At 36.9% G+C, this 24,827-nt stretch overlaps 1 long non-coding RNA gene across 1 annotated transcript; it reads left to right on the top strand.

Moving 5' to 3' along the window:
- Nucleotides 1-1,935: 1,935 nt before the first annotated feature.
- On the top strand, nucleotides 1,936-23,522 carry LOC135575319 (uncharacterized). The gene is made up of 3 exons (XR_010465849.1): nucleotides 1,936-2,152; nucleotides 22,266-22,358; nucleotides 23,458-23,522. It is a non-coding gene; the product is annotated as an uncharacterized LOC135575319 (long non-coding RNA).
- The last annotated feature ends 1,305 nt before the right edge of the window (nucleotides 23,523-24,827 follow it).

The following is a 24,827-nucleotide window of genomic DNA, read 5'->3' as shown; positions in this document are numbered from 1 at the left end:
TAGGATATTTAGAAGTTAACATAAAGCAGACTTCCTTGGGCAAGGCAATTGTGAGTTACTCTGCTAGGGAAAAAAAATATTAACAAAGAACAGTTTCCTAGTCTGAAACTTGCCTTCTGCTGGCTGCCACAAACCATAGCTCTTAATTAACAGTGCTTGATTGGCAGGATCAGTGGGTCGTCACAGAAACCAAACATGCTTGCTCTTAACAATACAACAGGGAAGGCTGTTTAGCTTAGAGTCCCTTTCCTGGTTCTTCATTCCAGCAATGTAGGGACCCTTCTGTACACATCTACCAAATAAAAACAAATTCTTTTTGTTGACTGTTTAAGACCAAAATGGGCTGCAATACCACTAGGAGCGTAACAGTTGTGGCATCTGTCCAGAAGCCTGGAGGACAGCCTGAGGATGGAGAAAATGAAGACCCTGGCACAGAAACAACTGCTGATAGATCCAGAATTCAGCTCTAAAAGACAGTGCCTGTGACAGAACAAGCTAAAATTGGGTATTGATGTCTGCAAATACAGACTGAACTATGAAGTAAGCAACTTGTTTGTTGGCGTTTTGTGCTTGAAGGGATTAATCTTTGTGTTACTGACAGACTGTGGAGTTAAAGGCAAGTTTCAAATTGGATCTTAAGGAAATCTGTGGTTACAGACACCGGTGTGAGATTACCATCTAAGATGATCAATTCCCTGCGTGAATACTTGAGGAAAACCACATGTATGACATAAGAAGCCCTGCCATCAACATTGCCTCCTGGAAACTTGTGCTGAATCCCAAGTAATCTCACAGAAATCAAGCCCTAAATCATCTCATCATTAACTGCTTTTAAAACAAACCCCAAAAACATATGTCTATTTCTCCATTTTAATTATTTGACTCTGAAACAGTTTCTATTGTAATGACTTATGTATGAATAACAATTATATTTGTTGAATAATCTGAAAATGTTATCTAAGAAACATCTTACACAAATCCAGTTTAGTATTTAAAAATTGAAGTACATGTGAAGTTCTGTATTCTTAACTGTAAAACTTGATCCATTGACCTATTTTCATATCTACTAGATAATTCCAATGTGTGTGATAATAATAAAGTCCATTGTATTATCTTAAAAATCCTGATTATAATTCATCTTGATTCCTCTTGACGCAGAGACTTGCAGTGATTTCTTTACTGTTCTGTGCTTAAAGACACACCTAAAGTAATTATTCATTTGGTTAAGCCAAATAACATGTAAAATCCTGTAGATGACAGTGGTGTTGTGATTTGGTGTGTGTGTTTCTTTTAATCAAATACCTTGGAAAAACTTGAAACATGTGTCACTGACTTGGGTTTACACCAAGTGTTATTTCTGTCTCATATTCAGGTATCCAAACCTCATGCAATTAACTGTTGTGTTATACCTGTAAAGTACAAAAGTAACCCTTGGGCAGAGAAGGAAAAGTAGAAGATACATTTCTCCAAAGGATTTGTTTCTTGCTATGTTGGATGTCTCACTAACATGGAGTTTTAAGGCCAGGAAGCAGCCAGAGTTCAGTAAATGCCACTTCGTTTACAGCTACTGGACCTGCTGCAGTTTGTGTTGCAGGAGGGATGAGTGGGAAGGAGGTCAGGTCTGTTACTACTTGCTGTGATTTTAATGTTTTTTCAATTGTACCATCTAGACCCAGTGAAGAAAGCAAATGTTAAAGGTGGCTGGCACTTCCAAATGTTCAGCACTTGTCAGAATTAAACCATATTTAGCAGATTTACAGCCTCTCTTCAGCCAAATACATGCTGGTTGGTGATTTTGTCCATCTGCATTAGTGTCTCTTGTGTTATGTGCTGGCAATGTTCACCTGGGAGCATGAAACACAGCTGCTATCTGTTTGTAAACTGAGAGTTTAACTGGAGCAACCTGTGCAGAATTTCACTGTTGGTGAGCAGGGGCACAGACAGGAATGTGTGTGTTTCTGTAGACTTATCGATCTGAAGCTCTTTGGAGTCAAATCAGGAATTACTGTGTCACTGAATAGCTGTCTAGCTGTTATATTGGATGGGGTGGCTGGTATCTTATTTTAAATTAGTATTGGACAATTAGTTTGAGATATTAACCAAGTGGTGCAGGTGTTACTCCTCCAAGTGACTGTGTCAGCCAGTATACATGGTATGTATGCATTCTTTCTTTTGTGAACTGGCTCATTAGTGGTAGCTCAGGACCTGAAGTATCTGTATTTGATCATATTAAAATAAAAAACCCAGGTGTGTTTCTCTTTGGAGACCCAATGCAGGATTTTCTGGTGTATTTACAACTCTGCTCCCTTGTGGGAGGAGGAAGTTGCAGTTCCATGAAGAATTATACTAGTTGCAGTTTTGCCTACCAGTTCCTGTTTCACACCTGCCAGTTCTCACATGAGTTTTTAAAAAGGCATTTAGCTTACAACATTAACTTGATAGTTATTTAGCACTTCTTGATACAGACTTGAAATCTTAGAACTTACCAGTAGTATTTATAGTAAGAAAATTTATATTGCTCTAAATTATTTTTTCTGATATTTCGTTCTCATATCTTGGAAATGATGTAGCTGATGGTTTAAGATTTTAAACTGGTGGTACTGAATGACCTGTAGTTTCATTTGGGCATTGCACACAGGTCCCTTGTTCCTTCTGTTTTTGCTAAGAGATAATCCTATGAGCTACATTTTGGCTTCCCTTAACTCAAAACCTTCTGTGATTTTTCAACAGTCTTATTTTGGTGTTCTGCCCTACATCATTCTTCACGACATCTTCCTCTGTGGCACAGCTAATCTGTGCGCATACTGGACGTTTTCTTTATCTTTTTTCTTTCTTGTTTTGGTGTGTTTATTTTGTTCCCGTTCTCTCCAAAAAACTATGCTTTTGGCAACCACTAACATGTCTCAAGAAACTACTTCTATTTTGAATGCCTGAGAGTGTGTGTCCATCTGTATGTGTGGAATTATGCATGAATAAATTAAAAAAAAATACTATTTAATGCAAAAGTGCTCTATTCCATAACAAAATTTAATGCAACTTTTCAGGTAAGTTGCCAATGAAACTTTGCGTATGTGTTGTGCGTCTCCTCCACTTGAGCAAAAGCATGGAGTGACAGAGAGGTAGATTGGTAGTCTGAGCTGGAATTTGTGATGAGATCTGCGTGTTAGGCTTCTTTGGAATTAACACTCCTTCCTATCTGCAATTGAAAACAGTTTTTATAATTACCTGAAATGCTGAGAGGGTTTGGTTAGATGGAGACCTTATCTACGTATCCTTCTCCTCAGCTCCCAGCTACACAGCACTTATTGCCTACAAAACCAGTTGGTGAGACACAGTACATTTTCTCCAGAAGTGCTGAATCACTGAAGCAGAGTTGTGCTGCTAAGAGAGTATCAGCAGGCCAAGCCCACTAGAGGGCAATGTTGTAAAAGGAATTAGGAGACTAAAAGCTGTTTTAAGGACTGTGGGTACAGTCTTTGGTGAGCAGTGGGGAAGAATGCAAGACGCTACCTGGCACAGCCCTCTTGAATCCACCATTCAGAAAGGCTGTGCGGTGTTTTTAACCATCCAGTTTTTGATCTCATTTTTTGCTGTTATGAATTCAATACTTTTTTTTTTTTTTTTTTTTTTTTTTTTTTTTTTTTCTTAGTGCTTATATTCTGAAGTACTTTCTGTTGTTATTGCTGCTGTGTAACCAGTGCCTGTTGGGCATTGGTAGCACTAAGCTCCGGAGGCTGTTCTTAGGGGCAGACTATTTTTTGTGTGTGTGTTCCTTCACTCTGTTGAGCTCTTGGGCAAAGCTTTAAAACTGGTTTTGCAGTTGTGTCAAATGTGACTCCAAAAGGGTAAAAATTACTTCTAAAATTGAAGTGGTAGTGCAGGATAAGGTCAGTGGCTCAATGGAGGATCCTGTTGGGAGACCTCTGAGGAAATATTAATACATGCTGCCTCTAGACTCTGGTTATTTTGAAACCACTTTTTTTTATTCAGTGACTGAAAAACATAGTTTTGCTTTACAGAAATGTGATGGTAGCGCTCTTGGGAGAGTTCAGAATAATGCTGGACATGTAAGATTTTGAATATAGTGAATGTCTTGAATGCCAAGCTTCTGTCCTTAGTTTCTCCAAATATATAGCAATATTTATTCTTATATTTCTTTTCTACTGTATCCCATATTTTCATTTTTCTCTTGGAACTGAAGCAAACAATCTGTACCCAGTTTTCCTGGTCCCTATGCTGAGTCTGGTATTTGAAGACACGTTCGGAATCCAGCATTCTTTTCATTGTTCCTTAATCATTATCACTTCAAAGACAATAATTTTGAAGTTAAATCTAATTGCTCTGTTAGTTCAAACATCTGTTAGAAGATTTCAAGAGATGATGTTATGTTGCAAGCTGGATTCTGTTACTGATGACTGGCAAAAGTCTTTAATACATTAACTTTGGGGGATACATTGACTAACAGTAACAGTAAATAGTTTGTACAAATGGTTAAGTCCAAGAGGAATAGTTGCCTAAAACTTGTTCTTATACTTTTTGGTGTCTTCACAGAAGTTCATTCTCTTGACTGGAAACTTTAAAGTTTGTTAGAAGTTCCTTGGAGGGTTTTTTAACTTTGCAAAGTTATATTAAAGCTAATAATCAATTGGAGCCAAATTCATATTGGAAAATCATTCCTTTACAAACAGAAACTATTCAAATTTTAAAAGGTACAAATGAAACTGTACTTTTTCAGAAAGAGATCAATGAAAAGCACTTTATTGGAAAATATAAATCACTTTTTAATTTTAGATGCAGTAAGGAGAAATACTTCTTTAGTTTCATTGAAATTGATTGGTACACCTGTGGAGAAAAGCTGCCTCATCATCTCATTATCAGTCAATTAATATTCAGGTCTAAATGTGAACACTGTTGCAGTTAACTGTAAATGAATGATTTTATTGAAGTCTTAATAGACAAAGAAAAGCAGGTTCCTACTGTACTAAATGAGGTCAGGTGTGGAAAAAATAAAAATGAGTAATTCTGTTAGGGATTTGTTCTGGTTTCAGCTGGGATAGGGTTAATTTTTTTCATAGTAGTTGGTATAGTGCTGTGTTTGGATTTAGTGTGAGAATAATGTGGATAACATAGATGTTGCTCAGTAATGAAGGACTTTTCAGCTTCTCATTCTGGGCTGCCAAGGAGAAGACAGAGAATGCACAAGAGGTTGGGAGGGGACACAGCTGGGACAGCTGACACTAGCTCACCAAAGGGATATTCCATACCAAATGATGGCATACCCAGTATATATTTTGGGGGAAGAAAGAGGAAGAGGGGGATGTTTGGAGTGATGGAGTTTCTTTCCCAGTAACTGTTGCATGTGGTGGAGCCCGGCTGTCCTGGAGGTGGCTGAACAACTGCCCACGGGAAGTGGTGAATGAATCCCTTGATTTGCTTTGCTTGTGTGCACAGCTTTTGCTTTACTTTTATTAAACTGTCTTTATGTCAACCCACAAGTTTTCTCGCTTCTACTCTTCTGATTTTCTCTCCCATCCCACCAGGGAGGAGTGAGCAAGTGGCTGTGTGGTGATTAGTTGCCAGCTGGGGTTAACCCATGGCAAGAACAAAACATACTGACCACATGCTCAAAACCCGTGGTCTTGTATGTACAGAAGAAACTCATTCACTGTTTCAGTTAACAAAAAGAATTTACAAGAAAAGACTTCTGTGGCCCTATAAGCAACTTACTGTCTTAAGGAGAACAGATTTTAGTGCACAATGCTCTGGAGCTGTTACTATTTATAAGCATGTGTGTCAGTATGACTACCTGTTTGCTTCTCCAGGGTGCTCTTATATTTGAGAAATGTAAGTACTTCTCTTGAAACATCAGTTTTACTGTGTGTTATTTGAGCAGATACTTGATATGCCACCATACCCTGCTTGGCAGATTAGTTGCTTTTCTCATATATGAAAAAAAAAAGCTTAAAAGTGAAAAGAAGGCATATTGCTCATTGATATATGACTATTCACAAATGTGTAACTGCAGATGTAAATCAGGTAGAACTGAAATGTATGGAAGGGGAATAAATAGAAAGCTGGTTCAATGTCTGCTTTAATCATTAGCAAGCTTTTTGCCATGATCCTTAATTATCCCATTTATCTAATCTAGTGAGGCATAAGACACTAACTGCTGCGGAAGGACCAAACAATCATTAGTAGCCTACCCCTATGGATAGGATAGGTGGAGTAAGAGTGGAAACTCATTACAGTCCTTTCTAGACACAACCTCTGCAGGCATCTGCTTGAGGAGACTATTAGTGCTGAGACTTTCCCCAGCGTCTTTATTTTTAAATTGCTAGAGCAAATCCAGTTATTGATCTCAAGTTCCCCACACTCTGTAGCTCTATTGAATGTTCATCAGAGGGAACTAAATCTTCCACAAAAGATTTCTCATCCTCTTCATTCAAAGCTGAAGCTTCATTATGTTTGTACTGCATTTGATTTGAATCTTGATACCTGAATTTTTTTTGTGCAAGACTGGAAAAAGCATCCTGTAGCTGATTGTGGCCCTTGCATAGAATGTTTGGGCCTCTTTATTCTGATTTCCTTTTCCTACCATGTGACTTAATGTTACAGGGCTCGATCGAGTGACTGTCTCAGCGTTGTAATAGCTGAATACTGGAAATTACACTTAAATATTGCAAATTACTCCGCAATTGTGAAAGCAAAGTGCATAGGATATTCTGTACAAGGGTATTTTTCTCTTATATAAGAATGTGAGATGTTTGAAATATTAAATGTTAGTATCTGATCATATTTAGTTTTGAACATTTCAGTTTGTAGATCTATTTCTCTGTTCTATGCTATCATACCTTCCCATCAAAACATTGGTTCTAAATTCCTTTATCTTAAGTATATTAATATGGGATTATCAGTATAATTCTTTGGAATCTGACACAACAAAAACAAGAGGGGAGGGCAAGACAGCGGTTGTTATTTGTGTACTATTTAAAATCCCTCTTTAATGAGGCAGCAGTGAGTGAGATATTTGTACTTGTGTGATTCTAGAGTTCTTCTCTGGTTTACACAATTTTCACTCAAATGCGAAGGGAATGTCCTTTATATTACTGAGCATATACTTGTAATTCATGTATAGTGATGTTGCAGTGATTTCAGAACTGTTGCTTGCAGAACTAGTATTATAAATAATTTTTATTACAGAAGTTTTTCTTGACAACAGGAACTTGGGGACATAACAGCCATTTCCCTCCTCTCCCAGCTAATTTAATGCCTTGGTGACGTTGTGTAGCCACAGCTGACTTCTTCCTTTTTGAGCAGTTCCAGTATCTTTCAATAGGAAGGGGGAGGGTGGGAACCCTGAAATACAAACACTTTGAACACAAATCTAATCTTGTGGAAGCTGCAGTGGTTTCTCCCTTCTCTAGAAGTGGTTTAGATTTATTTTTGCTGGTTTGGGGAGACAGAATTATTTCCATTATTACTCATTTTCAGATGATGAGCAGCTTTCCTCTATGCACAACCTGAAGACATAATACGGGCAGCCAAACTGTAAGAGGTCATTGGATCATCAAATAGATCAGTACAACATCTGTCTAGGTCAGTATTTACTGTTCAGCCCCTCCTGTAATCAGCTAAAACCTTGGCAGCTGCCTGGAACTTTTGTTTAACTAGTATTGTCAGAAAACCCTTTACTCTGAATCATATATAGATAAAGCTGTGAAAGTAAAACGTTATTAGCCCTTGTTCAAGTATTCTGAAACACCTTCTGTCCTGTTCTAAGCTGCCCCTTTTAGTGTGTTTCTCCAAAAGTGCCTTTCTAGGTGTACTGGTTGACAGTTTGTGTTGTGACACGTCACACCAGGGTCCATAAGCTACATCATGCTGTGTTGGGTAAGGTTAGAGTTGTCAAAAATCAACATTGTGTGTTAAAGGGGAAAAAAAGAGCCTACCCATTCCCAAAAAAATAGGCAAACAAACCCAAACACACAGAAAAAACCCACCCAACCAAAATAATAATAATAATACAAACAAAAAAGGTGTAACATTATGGAAGTTAATAAGAGAAAATATTTCTATGGATCAGAATCTTCTTTCCTGTTTCTAACCAGTTTTGTAAGCAAACCTGACAGAAAGCCCATGTGCACCTTCTTTATAGCCTTGCGCTCAATACCATACACGTACAGTGTTTCAGAATTGGGTTGGGTATAAAAACTGCTGCGGAATCAAGCTGTAGTGAGTATCACAGCTGCCCAACCCGCAGCAACCTGAAGATTTTTCCTAGATTTGACAAAGTAGCTAATATGTCCATGGATTATTATTTTTTTTTTTGCTTTAACAGAGTAACCAACATTTTTTTTTTGAAGGTTGGTCCCCATTTTCCCCCTGTCTCCTAGAACAATAAGCAGACTGTGTTCCTCTGAGCTGTCAGAGGATGTAGCAGTGAGGATTCTCAATTTCCTGGCTTTTTTCCTTCTTTTCAATGACTTTGATATTGCAGGTGATGCATGCCTATTGTATACATTGCACTAGATTACTAAGTAAATGGGTATCATGACAAACCATTTGTTCACTAAGGTTCTGCTTTTAAAGAGCTCTGAACTTGGGGTTTCCTATCTCAGTAGCTCCATGGAGGCGTCTGACAAGATCAGGCCCCAGGATTCAGGTTTTTAACATGAGTAGATCAGAAACCGGCTTGGCTAAGAAACATGAGGATGATATCTCTTAGTGGATGACAACTCATTGGAGGTTTTTTCCATTTAAAATGCTTTTTATTTCTTCCTTTTAAGACCTGATCTGTGTGGGAAGTAAATAAGCAGTCTTCTAGCTCAATGAATGCAGGGAATGAGTATGAAGTATAATATAGCAAATATTCATTGTTACCTTCTCCTCTCATGTGAACCGTAGTGGAAAAATGTGCAGGTTGTCTGGTTTATGCTTTACTTATAGTGTCACTGAATGTTTTGGTTCAGCAATATTGCTATTTGTTGTGTTACTACAGAATGCAAACAAATGTAACTAACCCAGTGTTCCTCTGGTATGTGTGCGTACTTGTGTGTGTGTATTTGTGCTGACATATAAACCAAATACAATATTTATTTCATGCTTGAAAAGAACAGCTGGTAAGTCTTGGCAGCTGCCAAAGAATAAAGTGTCAAAATAGGTAGTGACTTTCCTCCTCTGATTATCTGGCAATATCTGGATCTCCAACAACAAAGCAAATGGTCAGCTGGCCCAGTTACACCTGACACTGGGATTTGGCTGGGATCCTAAACAAGGTTTATTATATTGATTTTGCCCTTCTGTGTTAGATTAGCAATATATTTTGGGCATGAAGAAGGTGATAGTGCTCCTTTTTATGCAGTAAATTCTAACAGGACTCCTGAGTTTCAGGGAATTGGGTGTATGTTATCAAACCATATAGGAGCCCAGATAATACAGGAGCAGCAGTCATGGAAAAGCTGTTACGAAGACAGCTATGCCACTGCTGTGTCTGCAGACCTCTTTCTTTAAAAAAAGAAGTAGTCCCCTCCTATTTTTTTCTGCTTTTTAAGCAGAAACTTAGGGTGAAACAAAAAGATAGATACAGGTGATGAGAAAACGATTGTTTGGTCCTGAGAGAACGTGGTTTGTCAAACGTCTAAGGAGGAAGCAAAATGTTTAGGAGTACAGAATGTTCCCAGGCTTTAGCATAATAATATTACAGGAGCATGCAGAACAGATTGATTTGGACTTCTTGAGGAGTACCCTGATATAGGAACAGAAGTTTGGGAGTTACACTAACATTAAGAGGATTCAAAACCACATAGTTCTAAAATAACAGGAATCCATTTTTCTCCAATTGTGGTAGATAATAATGTAATGTTTTAACTGTGTATGGTTTACCTATAAGGGTTATTTCAAACTAGGATAGGTAGTATTTGAAATATGTGTGAAAATAGAAACTAAAATGATCAAGTTGCTCTGTTTAGTACAAACACCTGTTTCATCATAAGGCACTGAATGTCAGATAAGACAGCATTTTCATATTTTTTTTTTTTTAAATGTATGTAATATTTTTTTGGGTGAAATAGAAGATAAGATAACTTGAATCTAGTTATATTTTTCTTCCCTGTGGATAAGACATCCATTGTTAAGTCACCTTAATTTTTTCATCACAGATCGTTGCCAAAGGGTTAAGCTTTTGAAGCATTAGATCTTTGTTGAATGGAATGCAAGTTGAAGGTGCTCAGAATGTGACAGCATGAGGCTGCTGTAGAGCAAAGCTGCTATGGACAGTTTGCAGCTTGAGTTTTGTGACTCCATACGTGGTTGGTTTTGGAAGATAAAAATCTAACTTCGTGTTGGTAGTTTGCTGTGTTCACAGGTGACAAACAGAAGCAGCCAGGGATGATTTGGTTTAGTGGACAGGAGATGAAGCAAGTGTGCAGCAGTAACAGTTGTCTGAAATGTACATGTGGGAAATGTCTTACATTATGTATTCTGCTGATTATTTACTTCAGAAGACTTGACTTGTTGATAGATCTAATATACACTTTACAACAGATGTCAGATTAGATCTCTTCAAGATTATAAGTAGAATTTAGATGACAAAATCAGTCTGTTTCAGTCTTAATTAATTTTTATGATTTCAGAAAATATTTTTATTCCTCTCCTCTCATACAGTAGATAATGTGGTAGAAATTGAAGTTTTCTGTTATAGATTTACATAATACTTCCAAATGCTCAATTATAATCGTTAACTTTTTCCCCAGGAGCAAGATATTTCAACTTTTCCTAAAATAGTGCCTTACTTAATTTCTGTCTCCTTGGTAAAACTTAATTTAGTATCAAGCAAAACAAGAGGATGGGGTGAGACTTGGGAGCACGTGGTGGTTTTGAGTTGTATGGTAGATTTATAGCAGTGAAAAATGTCGCATGAATGTTTACAGGTTTATCAACTACGCAAGGCTTCCATCTGTTTTCAGACCTGAAGGTAAGATATTAAACTGATGTGACTGAAGTACATTTAAACTTTAAGACAACTTGAGCTAAATGCATCATATTAGACTCCATTTAAGCAATGTGAAAACAATGCTGTTTCTTGGGACTTGCAGTTGTTGTTGTTGTATGGAAATAATGAACCTGGATTCATGATGAGGAGGAAATCAGTTTCAACACTCTATGGTATTATAAGAACCTCTGTAGTATGAATCATGGCTGTGATCTTTACTTTTGATAATAATATAAAATTAATCTTAGCAGCTGAGTTAATTGGAAAGACAAATGGCATCAAAACCAAAAATAAGCCTAATTGAAATCCATTAAGTAACTTCATGATTACATAATTACATTCATTTAACTTCAGAAATTTCACTCCAAAATTAATTTTTTGCTATCTTCATATCCTTTAAATACATTTATGTATTGTTGAAGTGAGGGCTCACTTTCATTTGATTGACATTTTGCCTTTTAATTGTTGTTATAAAAAGAATGTTATGTTTTGGAGTTAACTTATGACTATTATAAACTTTTAAAGGGAAAGTCTATTCAGTAGGGAGATTACTGCAGTTCAATGGACATAAAAATAGTGACATGACCAAAACTGAAAGTTGAATGAGCCAAAATGTATGAATAAAAGACATTAAAGTGTTTATATCTGAATAAGCAAGGCCAGACTTTTGGCTGACCTCCACCTGTTCTCTCAAGTGTACAGGTATTTTTTCTGCTTATGTAATATCAGGCAACATCCTGAGATTCGCACCTTGATTATCATTCTGTTTCTGTTCTGTGTTTTTTCATTAGAACCATTTTTGTATTCCTTTACTACATTGAGGTGTGAAGGGAATCTTTAAAGTTTCTTTAGTTGTACAGTTTATTAACTAGATGTAGGATCTGATTAGTTTCCAGTGTAACAATGAAGTAACCCCCCACCCCAGTCCCCCCTGCCAAAAAAACCCCCAAAGCCCAAAAAACTAACAAACCATAACCTTTAGAAGTTTTCTTTATTGGCCTCAAAAGCAGCTGTGCTGAGTGGAAACTTGCTGAAATCAGGTAGACAACTGAAATGATACAATTTTCCTTGTTGCACAGGGCTCTTAAATATTCCCTCAAACCTCACTTTACCAAATGAATGAGTTTTACAAATCCAGAAGGGAGCAGAGAGAACATGCCCGAGTCAACTAGCAAGTTGAGTCAGGGGAGATTTGTGTAGATCCTGGACTAGTTTAATTGGCAGGTGTCAGTCATCAGCTTTCTGACACTGTCGTAAGAACACTGAAGTATTAACATGATGTGAAACAGATTCACAGAATCACACAGAATCCCAGAGTGTCAGGGGCTGGAAGGGACCTGGAAAGCTCATCCAGTGCAATCCCCCCATGGAGCAGGAACACCCAGATGAGGTTACACAGGAAGGTGTCCAGGCGGGTTGGAATGTCTGCACAGAAGGAGACTCCACAACCTCCCTGGGCAGCCTGGGCCAGGCTCTGCCACCCTCACCCCCAACAAGTTGCTTCTCCTCTTTCAGTGGAACCTCCTGTGTTCCAGTTTGCACCCATTGCCCCTTGTCCTGTCACTGGTTGTCACTGAGAAAAGCCTGGCTCCACCCTCCTGACACTCACCCTTTATATATTTGTAAACTTTAATGAGGTCAGATGAAATTCTGATATCTGAATCAGATCAGATATTCTTTCACAATCTCGTCTTGTAGTTTGTATGTGCCAAAACAATTTCTGCTCACCTGCTTTTGTGCTCTTTGCCAGAGCACTGACCACAGTTTTAGACAAAATAGATTTCGAGTATCTTGACGTTGTTGTAGACTTGCAGTCTGTCTGTCCCTGTTGCTGATCAGGCAGCTTTTTTGCAGGAGGGATTTCTTAGCACAGGTGTAATTTAGTGCTAGCATGTTTCACCACCTTGGAGATCCAAGCTAGTATTGTTGCAAAATGCGGCAAACTTTGCCTTTTTTTTTTTAATTATCATTGCAACACTGTATTTTCTCAGTATCCTGTTTAGTATAGAGCATATATTCTTAATATGTGGAAAAATGGTTCCATCCCATTTTAAGGGGGACTGTTCTGCAGGTGTATCATAATGCTATTCTGATGCAAAATGATCATGGCAGGAGGATTTAAAGGTAGAACAGATGCTAAGGTGATTGATTCTATTACCACTCCATTTGTAGTTTGTATGTGCCAAAACAATTTCTGCTCACCTGCGTGGAGTGTTGAGCCCTTTGCTGTTTTGATTAATTACAGTTAGTTGATCATAATATTATACTGAAGTCATTTTAGAACTGTTAATGGAAATTGCCATGTGTTTGAAATTGTTAAATGTGGTCACGCTGACAAGTAGACTCAATTCAGATGTTACTGCCATTCTGATGCAAGCACATGGGAAGCATGTTGTGGTAGTACTGCAATTTATAATTTAAAAGATGACATAATATCCATGATAAAAAAGTCAAAATAATTCCTAATTATTCAGACTAATCCTTCAGACTACGTCTGAAGGAGTTAATTTAGTATAGGAAATCAGAGTGCCAAATAAGGGTGACTCTTGGTGAGATCTTTTTTTCATCTTGAAGTTGGTTTTGGAATCTCTACAACTTAATGGATTCCAGTTGGGCTGTAGAAACTGTTAGTATTTTTGTTGTTCTCACCCATCAGTAAGTATGTGATATACTTTGATTCTTGGGTAAGTAGCAAGGTTTAGAGAAATGTTGTAAAATGTTTGGAAGACCTTTTCTGTAGAATATATGGAAAGAATAATGTAAAGCTGCATTTCACCTGTGACAGACCTTGGCTGCTTTTCTCTTCACTATCTGTGTAATTTTAGAGGTAAGTTGTAGGCTCTTAGAATAATTTCCTCTTACTAACTCTGTTCAGGAAAGTTGCATATTACTGTACATCACTTTTGCTGTTTATGCTGCATAAACTTTTAATTTTTAAGCAACTTGTCAAGAATACTCTATGTCAAGGTTTTAAATAATTGACACTACAGAAAGCCTAAGCTACACACAATGATACTTGTCTTTTCCTGCTTTGTCAGTGCCTCCCAGTGTAACATGAAGTAACCTACAAGTGAGTGAGATGTTTGAGATACCCAAGTTTATCTTAAGTTCAGGGAACAGGAATGCTGTTTTTTCCCTTATATTTCAGAGCTGTTGACTGAAACAACGATGCCTTGTATTTGGGCAGAAAAGTCTGTGGAACAAAATTGTGCAGGAACTAAATACAATTGTAAATCTTACTGTCTCATTTCCAGTGCAAGGAACAACTCGTTTCATCTTTTCACAAAGACAACTACATATATCTGCAGTGTAGTAAACAAAGACAGAAAATATCACCGATCTTCAAACTGAATGTGTAGTTTTCTCCTTGAGAAGCAGATGAAACAAAATCAGCTCTTTTTCCTTCACAAAAACAGGTTTGCAACATGTTTTGCTATGCATAACCATTATCTGCTCACGACAAATTTGGTATTTAATAATGCAGCAGGAGTTTGTTGTTGTGTACTGTGATTTTAGAGGATTGCTAGCCAAACGTTTGTAGTAGTGGTTGTTTCATTCTGCAATCAGTTCCCCCTGGATCTTCTGATTCCCAAATGTGATAATATTTATTTCTTATCCAGGCTATCCTTCCACAAACCCTTTGTCAGATGTTTTGCTTGGGATACTGGCAGAAGATGGAGCTGAAATACTTGACTTTGGTGAAGGATAACTGGTTGAGGGAAGAATTCAAGGCAAGATGCTACTTTTTTGTAATCTCTTCCCTCTATTCCTTTTCTCCCCAAATAATAAGAGTAAACATTGAAAAAAAATGAGGCTATCCTTACCTTTTTAGCTCCACAAACATTTCTATTCAAGCAAAGGAAACTAGCAGTAAAAGCAGTTTCTCCGCAGTTTAAACCATATACAATAGAATGAAGCTGAAATGGCCAAAAGCAAGTAGTCACTATTCTGAAATCTACTGCGGTTTTAAAAACAAATCAGACTCAGTACATTTGTAAAAGCAGCACTGGTAATGAAGGTGTTCAGTTTTGTGAAGAATTTTAAGATGGACTTGGCACTTCTCTGGCAACAGTGCTTAAGCATGTGGGTAGATAAAACTGTTGTTTCACATCTGTATAAAAAAGGACAATTTCTTTGTTAAATTCAGATACTTAATAACTACCTAAAACATAGTGATAGAGTGTGTGTATTTATAGAAGCAAAAACGGATTAAACGGAACGTATAATAAGTCAGAATAACAGCTCCAAGGTGAGGGCAGTAAAACTTGCACACGGGTTTGCTAGTTTGGAAAGCTGGTCAGCTGTGACAACAGACCTAAGTAACCAGTCTTGCTTCACAAAACAGAAACAAACAAATGTCCAATATCAGCAAATGTCCTTTTGTGTAGTCTGGAACATTGCTGAAATTGGCCTGATTCCAGGATAAAAAACTTGCTAGAAGTTAGTGAGTGCCTGAGCTATTAAATTGAATGTACTCTGGATATTAATAGAAGGTAGAGGATGTAAGTAATGAATTAAATATGGATTGAAGTACAAGTGTCTCACAGTCATGCCTTGGGTCACCAGTGCCTTTCAATCTAGTCTGATTTTTATCAAATTGTACATTTGAATGTTTCCTTCAAATGTTCTTTTACATCAGTATATATTATTTTATGTAGCTTGCATGCCTTGAATCTTTAGCTTCCATGACAACAGGATCCAGGTAAATATATTTCCATAACAATTGTAGACAGTGTTTAGTGTTGCTGCTGCGTTCTGTTAGTGCTGCTTGCTGAGAGGGGAAAATAGCATCACTTTATGGGACTTGAAAGGAGCTTTTGTTGTAATAATTGAAGAAAAATGTGCACAAAGATGATCATTTGAGGAAAATTGAATAGCAGTAAAACGATACAGAGTGGGAGGAAAGTGCTGTTTAGAAGTGATTGCAAGTTATTTCTGGCCAACTTTATTGGTGATGCTGTTTGGTAGACTTGAAGCTGCTTATTTAACTGAAATAATACTGGGTTCAGGTTGATGTATAATTAAACATCTAAAATGGATGTAAGGTAACCTCCTAATAAACATCGGCCATTAGATTTTTGCTTTTTAGAGCTTTATTCATTTTCAAATTCAAGAGCCACAGCTTTCAGACACTTGTATGTTACATATGCTGATGTATATACAGTGATAAGCTGTTCCATCTCCCATTCAAGCAGAAAATACAATAACATACTCAAAACAGTGTTTAGGAATACTTATATTTCATACATCTTAAACTGACACTCGGTAAACGTAATGCTGGTATAGTATTCTGCAACTAAGCATGTTTTAACAATATATAATATTCTGAAAGCATATTGTGCCTTGTCAATCACTGCGTGTAAGTTCAATGTGTAGGAAGAATTAAAGGCCAGGCACTGAGCATTCACGGAACGAAATTTTAAGTTGTTACCTCTTCTTCTATATTACACAAACATATTCATAAAGAGAGAAACAACATTATTCTAGATCAGATCCTCTATTTTTGAGACAGTCCTCATTTCACAGGTCCTAGAAGCAAAGTATCAAAGCCGGGGATCCTGCGTTCCAGCCGGTCTTGATGGGCAGGCAGAGGAAACTCTGTTTTTAATGGAAGTAGACACCAAAGCATTTCTATTTCTGGATAAAATGCATCATTTTGCTATTACATATAAGCAAGCTGTGCTATTTATTTCCTTGAAGTATCTCAGTAAAATTGCATGTAAAAGCAGAAATTCCATAAACCATTAGGCAGTTTAGCTTAGAATAGTAAATGCCTACTTGAATTGTTTTGTTAACAAGTTTTAATGGGGTTCTAAAATTCCAAGTCTGTTATTTTGCTTGTAGAAAGTATTTCATTGTAGTTTTTGTTATGTTTTCTGTTTTGAAGAATAGATATTGATGTCAGCTTTGTGCCCAAATGTTCAGAAGTTTAATGACATGTAGATCTTGTTCTTGGGTTTCTGGTTCAACAGATTATTACTGTTTTGTGTAAGAACTCTTCTTCAATATTTATTTTCAAATTCCAGAATTTTATGTGATTTTTGCAAATAATTTGGCATTTTGAGTAAGTAATCTGGCCATTTGAGTTTCTCCAATATTTTCTTAGGGGAGAGGTTTGGTTTTTTTTTCAAAACTGTAATGAATTAAATGTAATTAAGAAAGACTTCTGGATATCTGAAACAAATGTGAATGCTTATGTAATGTTAAACAATCTCCTCAGTCAATATATTGAGGTCTTGGAAGTCTGGAAATGAGCTTTATTATGTGTAGTGGACTTCACTCACTTTCTCCTGTGGTTTCTTCTTGTTGAAAGAAAAATAACATGAACAACATTTTTGACTTTGAAAACTGCTTTAACTGTCACTGCCTTGGATTTAAGTTGTGTGCTCATGTTAATGGGAGAAAGAAATAATCCTTTTTTCCTACATTTATATTTTCATATTGAGAGCAAATGAATCATTACTACGTATAAGATAGTGCTTACAGAGAGGGTAGCCTTTGAATTTTAAGTATTTAATGTCTAACTAGTAGTCACTACTTCCTAAAATGCAATATATTGTTGCTTCAGATGATTTGACAATTTTATTCTTAATTTCAAGTACTCACATCCATATCTCTCAATGTTGGGTGACATTGGTGCTCGATACACGGAATGTTACTTTGAAGAGTAATAAGAAATAATGCACCTGTGCTTTTCTCCATATTTCCCTTCCCAGGCTCTTTGATAATAACCTTGACCCTTTCTGATGCAAGTCAGATGTAGATTTGCAAGTTGCTTGAAGGTCTATACAATTTGCTGGGTATTCATGTGTAGCTCATAAATCTTCAGCACTTTAGAGTTTATCATGCACACATTTTTTTCTCAGCATTGGAAAATGAATTAAAAAATAATATAGATTTCAAATAACTTCAGTTCTTGCTGTTACACTGGTTTGAGACAATGTTTCAGTCTTTATATTGATAAAAATAAACATATATTCTTGAAGGTAGTTAGCAGAATGCTTCAGTAGTGCCTGTCAGGTTATCCTGTTGATCAGCCAGAGATACCTTAGACCACAGTTGGAAAATTCCAGTGATGGAAGCAAATGTCAGGATGTGAGGAGCTGGCTGAAGAACACTGTGTTTATCTTTTCAGAACAGAATGTATTGAACAGTTGAGTAAAAAAGCTCAAAATTGTAACTTTGGGAGTTTTAGTGATGTGAATGTGTTTCTATTTGATAATGTTATCAATGTAGGATTATAGTACTTTGTGTTCTGCCCATATGCTTTTGATGCTTCAGCAGCTTCATGGAGAATGGTATCTCCAAACATGCTCATAAATATACGATAAATATGGCTTGCAGTATAGAAAAAACATCTATTTTAAGTGAGGCCTTAAGTATTCCTTGTAAATATTTGAACAGCTTCTTAAAATGGGTTTTACAAGATCTCAGAATGACCAGCTTCAGTATTGGAGCATGTTAATTCACTCTTACATGTGTTTCAGTGCTTCATGAAATAATATTGCTTCGAATGTGGTTAGTGCTTTATATATTTGCGCTTTTCTTCTAGATGGGCAGGTAGCTCATTACAAAAGGCAATTAACTGTGTTTTTAAAGACAAGACCAGTGTAGAAGTAACATGCAAAAAATAGGGTTAAGTTGCTTGCTCTCTGTTGCATCAGGATTCTGTGTCGGAAGTGGAGGGAAAATGGATGGAAACTTGTCATTCAATTCCATCTGTATCATGTAAGCATAAATATTGAATATGTGTAATATTAAATACTAAAAAACTGAATTATCAATAGAAATTATTTTAAAATATTTCATTTCCCCTAGCAGCCAAGAATGAAGCAGGTATTTAATATTTCTTATATGTAAATGCAGTAACATTACTGCATTGAGAAAATAACATTTTATGGAAAATTCTCTTAAGTACATGAAGCTACAGCACAAAGAAGCACAAATTGTCTAGAAATGCAACAGTTTCATAAGGAAGAAAAGCAGTGGATTTACTGAATTCAGGAGTAGGAGAAACATTTGTGGCAGCGCTTCATTGCCAGCATTGGGGCCAGAAGGAGTTGTATTTTCTGTGTAGTGTCAGATTTCCATATGGATGATTTTTGTGTGTAATCCCTGCGTGTTGCTTATTAATAAACTGCTGGAAAAATCTGCCCTGTAATGAATCTAAACCCTCCTGGCTGGAGCAGGGTGGTGGATGGGGCTTGATAAGGGTCCCAAAGTCAGCTGACAATCTCTTGTCACCCCATCTTCATTGTACTTTGTTTCAGGCATGACAATGGAAATATTTTGTGCTATTTGTTTTAGTGGTTACATATATATATATATATATATATATATATATATATATATATATATATATATATATGTAGGTATGAAAGTGTGTGTATATATGCAACGTGTATGTGTGTGATAGATGAATAATATATACAGAATAAATATTCTGTATTCCTCTTTACATAAATTATTGGATATCTAGAGAAATCTTTGAAGCAGATAAGATGACATCTTAAGGTCACACGTGCATGATCAAACGTAGAGCTGCTAACCTAATTATTATTAACTATATTAATTCAATGAAACCGACTCTCTTCTTGTTTGTAACTTAAGTGGTAAGAACCTTGTGATTTAGTATGTAGGTATTCAGAATTGTTTCACGAAGCTGTAGGTGTTTTCTAAAACTCAGGTTCTTATTAAAATGATTTTTGAGAATTTTTTTAGTAGAGTTTGAACCATAACTTACAGGTCTGATTACTACCTTCCAGCATATCTGTCCTAAGCTCTCTAATTAAAAGAATTAAAAGAGGATGTTAAATTCTGTTTGTGTCTATTTCTCCAAATACTTATTCCAAGTATGTGATTTCCCTTACAGATAGTTAAATAAAAAATTACAAATTACAAAAATTATGAATTAGTTAAATTAGATAAATCAGATTAGTGGGAATTTACTGAGAAAAAAGCATTTATTTTATTCTGTCGCATTGCTTTTCAGTTCAACTTCACGTAATATGTATATCTAAGTTAGTGTTACAAGTTTAAATGCTGCTTTGATGCAAGAAATGAACATCTTTAGATTTGTCTTATTCTTTCATTCTGGAGACCCTACTGTTTATACAGTGCATGTTTTGACTGATGGATTTGTGGTATGTCACTGGTTTGTACCAGTCAAACACTCAGAGCATTATTTCAGGGTTTAACTCTGATTTATGTTCTATACATGTTTTCAGTGTGTTGGGTTTGAAGTACCTGATTTCTAATACACATCCTCCTACCTAAATGTTACATAAACTGCTTAGCGTTCAGTTGCAGTTAGCTTGTAGACTAACAAATTAGGAGAGATTTCTTAGGTATGTAATATTTTTATTTTATATGAGCTTTGGTTTTTAAAAAAGTTTGGAATTAACCTCATGTTCTGTGTTTGATATGAGTAATTCCCACTTGCGTTACGAAAGAATTTGTTTGTGTCTAAGTCAGAAGGGGGCACGAGCAAAAAATGTAAGAGGAGTATGAATGAGTGCAGGAAAAATGTGTGTTTAGCATCTGTCCTCTCTCCAGCTCTTCCAACTAATTTCTCTGTGTGTTCACTAATGAGGAACTTGTGGTCTCCATGGCAACTCTTCCATTTTGCCCTTTCATTTCCAAAAATGGAAAATGAATTTCCACTTGGAAAATTGAAATGGAAAACCAAAATATCCTTCTGCCCTTCATTTCTCCTTTCTGTTCTCCCTGCTGATGCACTTACCTCCGAAATCCCTGTAGAATGGTTTGGCTGGGAAGAGATGTCTGGAAATACCCACTCTCAATGATCCTGTGCTCAAGTTACTCATGCTGGAGGTGAAGCAGCTTTTTTGTGTGTGTGCCCTTGGTTTTAGGTGTCTGTTACCAGACTGAAGGTATCTGTTCTCCAAGAGGCATCCTCTGAGCCTTGAAGGATGGAGCCCTGAGGACATTTTGCCTGAACAGCTTATGTTAAGTAGGAAGTAACAGGATATCCCTTCCTGCTCCCTACAACTTTTGGATTGGTACAAAACCAGCTTCAGCTTGAGTAAATGCACTTGTAGATAAAGATATAGTCTAGTAAAATAATATATCTAGCAAAAAAATGTATCTAGTAGATACTGCTGTTTAAAAGATTTTTTTTTTTTTTTTTTCTCCCAGCATGTCCATCTTTGTTCACTAAAGAGAGGAAATATTAGGAAAAGTTATGAGTAAAAATATTGTGTGTCAGTTAATTGAGGCACAAAAGATGCCATGGTTTGGTTCATCTATTAGCACAGCAATGTGATGAGTTGAATATGTTGCAGTATATCTGGATGTAGTATATGGTATCATTTTTGTAGCACCTTCTATCAATGCTGATAAAATGTTCTTCCTATGTGCACAGTTGTTTTTTTTTTTTTTTAAACCAACAATGAAAACAACAAACAAACAAAGAAACCTAAAACCAACTCCAAACACCAACAATTATAATAGTAATAAAAATGTGGCACCTTAGAATTTTGCATGTTATTCCAGCACTTTCCCTGCTGTGAAGAGTGGTGCTGCTTTCTGCATTACTTTAAATATTTAAATGTTCTTGGATACAAATGAGACTCAGAAAAACAGAATTATCACTTTCAAGCTAAGTCTGCAACTGTCAGGGAATGCAAATACACAACGTGGAAAGAATATTGGAGTCATATTGTCTTCATTATTTGCTTTAGTCTTAGTGTAGTATTGGCTGATTGTTTAGGAACTGAAATACAAGTAGAGTGTTTACCAATACCCATGACAGTATTATTAGAAAACATGAATCTATTTTTCTAACAAGTCATGTGTTTTCAGCACTTACTTAGATAAAAGCTTATTGCTCACCCAAATACTATAAACATTTTAAGTTTAAAAGTGTATGGAATACACAAAATGTGATTTAGAACATTTTGAAGCTGTCATGTGCATTAAAACAACCTGAAAAAAGTAATCTTAGCCAAACCATGGAAATCTTGTTTGGGTTCTGCATATACTTGAAGACTTGCACTACAGGAAGTGATATGGTTTATTTTTTTACGTAAAGGTTTGGGTTTATCTGTTTCTCTACTGTATACATGTACTTAAAGAGTTTGTGTTTAGGTATTGCTAAATTACTGCTCAGTGCTTTGCCTGGGCATTCAAAATCAGATGGAATGTCATGCATCTCATCAACATGAATTTAACTTTTGAGAGTGAGAAGGTGTGGTCAGTAAGTGAATCCTAATCCTCCACTTGATATCCTAATGATATCATCCTATGTCTCCAGCAGACTGCCAGTGCATATTTTTGACTGGTTCCAGCATCGCGTTCCCTGACAGCACAGACCATCCTCCCTAAGAAATAATGAATTTCAACCCAGGTACTTTGTAAACCTAATTTCTACAAAGCCAGAACACCACTTTATATCTGGCCTTTGAAATATGGTGCCTGTATGCACAGCTGGCTTCTTGTGCACTGATTTTCTGGAGTTAGCATTTTTAGTTGCAGTTTTGTGCACTTTCTCCTGCTGCAGTTCCCAAAAAACTTAATGGGCCCTCACTGACTAAAACGGCTGCAGGTTTTGAAAGCATCAAGTCACAAGGTGATGATCTTATTGCTCTTGGGAAATGCCAATCTGCAGTTTCTGATAACGTACAGAGTGTCATATAGGGCTAACAATCCAACACTACACCTTGCAAACAGTACCCACTGATACTGGGGATGGAGGGAGATACAAAACTGGGGAGAATTGCTCTGAAAATAGCCCATCCCTTTATTTGTTTTATTGTAGGATTTAAAATACAAATACCATAGAATGTACTGGAAAATGACAGTGTCTCTGCATAGTACTTTCCACCCATCAGGATCCTCAAACATTTCATGGTGATTTACAAAACACTTACAGACTGTTCCATTCTCATTGAAAAAGAGCAATTATGCATTGCTGACTTGTTTCTGAATAGGATTAGAGTGTAGTGAAACCTAATCTTATATTCTGACTTCTTCTAAATTGCTTTGGTTCAATTTGCACTTGATTTTGATGTTCTAGGAGGAACACCATTCTTAACTCAGGTGAGGGAGATGACTTTTTAAATGTAAACGTCTATTAGTCCAAGTTCTTGTGAAGAAAGTTTCATCAGTGTGAAAGTGTGATCAGCTAGAATAGATGTCTTCATGTACTTTTCCTTCCTGTGCAGGAAAGCTGAAAAACCAATTTATTTTTGTTTAAATAACGGTGAACTCTGGCTCATACTAATATGGTCCAAAAGCAGTTTAGGCAACATAGCTTTAAAGCTGAGCTCAGGAAGTACAGGGTTCCTCTGTCTGGAGAACATGGGCTGTCTGCTTGGGGCCAGGTTTGCTTCAGCCTTCCTCTAGCACACCTGAATCCTGCCTGTGCTCCAAAACGGAGCGATGACACTCAACTGAATCCATGATCTTTTCTATTTCTCTTTCCAACTTCCTTTTTCATATGGAAGACGAACCTTCTGAAAAATCTCTGGAGCTTGAGGTCCCATCCCTGCCAGCCCAGTCTGTCCACATGCAAGTAATATTCACTTTCTTTCCGTAAGTGTTCTTGTGAGGTCATTTGCATCTCTTTTTCTCATAATCCCCACAAACCCCAGAATGAACCATATAGTAGATTGAGACAAGGGTTTGCTAAGAACGTGCTTTAAATAAATTTGCAGATGATTTTTTTTGACAATTGTCCCATGACAGTACTTCATCTAGGCAGATGGCTTCCTTTTTAAAGATGAGATCCTGCCACATATCATGGCTGGCCGCAGTTCTTTTCCATGAAGGTTTTTTGCACACAAGTGCAAATGAACCTTTTAAACCTCTGATTTATCAGGTGGGTGAAGCCACAGCTGGTCTGACTGAGCAGTCCTGCTCATAGAGGGGGGCTGGGCAGTGTGTGGTGCCTTCCAACCAGAGCTTCTCAGCTGGATCCCCAAGCAGATCTTTCTTCTCTTTCTGCAGCAAGGTACTGTTATCTTCCCATGTCCTAGAGACGACTTCTTTTTTCTTTCTGTTAAGATCTGTGGTACCTGCAGTGCTACTTCTGGATGTCCTAGAAATAAGTGTTCAGAAAGGTGACTTGTGATATTTAAATAAGAAACAGCTGGGGATGTATTGGGTTTGCAGAACAGATAATACGCAGTAGTGCCTAGAACTTTGGAGAAGTTGCAAGATACCTCTAAATGAAGTCATTTCACAGCGTGTTCAGCCCAGTTCCTAATTGATGGCTCTGTGCTTGTGTTTCATAATCTTACTTCACCCTCTCCTTAGAGGGAGGTGTTGGAAAATGAATGTGATAGAAAATTCTTCTCTACAATATGTTTACTTTATTATTGTTGTTTTTGGAAGCCTCAGGATTTAGTTTTGCTTCTGCTTCAGGGCCTAAGTAATTGGAAATCTAGCTTATTGAAGTCTACTATAGTAGCATTAGTTGTAATCATGATAATTTCCTAGGGGTACTGTGTGCCCTCCTCTCTCCCAGGGCTGTGTAGGTGAAGGTGACCGAACTGTCCCCAGCTGGTTGAATGCGTGTGTCCAGGTGAGCAGGATGAACTGGGTTATGTGGGGTCATGGGACATCTGCTGGAACAAGGGATGTTGATTATTGCCAACCAAAGTTCAAAACATGTGATCAAAATGGGAAGACTTTTCATAGTTCAAATATTTTGAGGCACAGAAGTGTGTCTGTGTTTAACCAAACTGTGTAAATTCCAGGAATATCCAGCAGATGGCAGTTTGAGCAAATGTGTTTATTTGATTTACATGGGACTCTGAAAAGTTTATGTATTTGTTCAAACTCAGTAGAACTGCTCATCAAATCATATGCTTCT

Source organism: Columba livia, chromosome 13 (assembly GCF_036013475.1).
Source record: "Columba livia isolate bColLiv1 breed racing homer chromosome 13, bColLiv1.pat.W.v2, whole genome shotgun sequence".
NCBI classification, from domain to species: Eukaryota; Metazoa; Chordata; class Aves; order Columbiformes; family Columbidae; genus Columba; species Columba livia.
Note: the sequence above shows the minus strand (reverse complement) of the source record. Positions and strands in the feature narration are given on the sequence as shown.